Source organism: Phyllobates terribilis, unplaced genomic scaffold (genome assembly GCF_046119375.1).
Source record: "Phyllobates terribilis strain yellow unplaced genomic scaffold, ASM4611937v1 Scaffold_11__3_contigs__length_659146591, whole genome shotgun sequence".
In the NCBI taxonomy this organism is placed as follows: domain Eukaryota; kingdom Metazoa; phylum Chordata; class Amphibia; order Anura; family Dendrobatidae; genus Phyllobates; species Phyllobates terribilis.
Window position 1 is genome coordinate 574,893,657 of NW_027362771.1, and position 817 is coordinate 574,894,473.

General features: G+C 51.7%; 1 non-coding gene across 1 annotated transcript; it reads right to left on the reverse strand.

Annotated features, from left to right (window-relative positions):
* TRNAK-UUU (transfer RNA lysine (anticodon UUU)) lies at positions 1 to 73 on the reverse strand. Its single transcript has one exon. It is a non-coding gene; the product is annotated as a tRNA-Lys (tRNA).
* Between the last annotated feature and the right edge of the window lie 744 nt (positions 74 to 817).

The window sequence follows — 817 nt, forward strand, 5'->3', positions numbered from 1 at the left end:
CCCCCAAACAGGGACTTGAACCCTGGACCCTCAGATTAAAAGTCTGATGCTCTACCGACTGAGCTATCCGGGCTTCTGTACATGATCACTGACACAATGACTTTCTCCTGTATTATCGGCCATCTGCTCCTCCTTTCTGGTTACAGACTATCACCACTCACCACTATACGTTCTGTCCATTGGTTTCTACGTCCTGGAAGGGAACCGTCTCTTCTGTATTCCAGACCTGTCCAGCAATGCAGAGATGATCCCATAAGAGGCAACGATTGAATTGGGGAGAGGACGTCATCAGGGACTTGTAATGACTTGTGGATGGGACAGGATGATATCAGGGACTTATAATAAACTGGAGAGTGAGGTCGGACGCTATCAGGGACTTGTAATGACTTGGGGGTAGGGGAGGATGATATTAGAGACTTATAATAAACTGGAGAGTGAGGAAGGACGCTAGTGTAGCACCCAGAGGGTTCGGTCGCTACAGAGGTATTGCATCTCACCCAGATGTGCGATATCTCACTCTCAGGTAAGGATGGAGTATGGCTCAGGACCCTGACACCTGCATGCATTACACCACATTTCCGGGGGACAGGGCGACAATGCTCCCACGGGAGAGCACAATTGTCCCTGATCCCTGGCAGGAGTGGGAAGGGGTCACCTAGGAAAGGGGGAACCCAGTGGTGTGTGGGTGGAGAGTGCAGATCCTGGGTGCACTGAGTAGGAGTATAAAGAGGGGAGCCATCTTAGGAAGTGTGTTCAGTCAGAGGGGAGCACTGACAGAGAAGGGCTCTGTGGAGCTCTGCTCCAGGAGGCGAGCCTA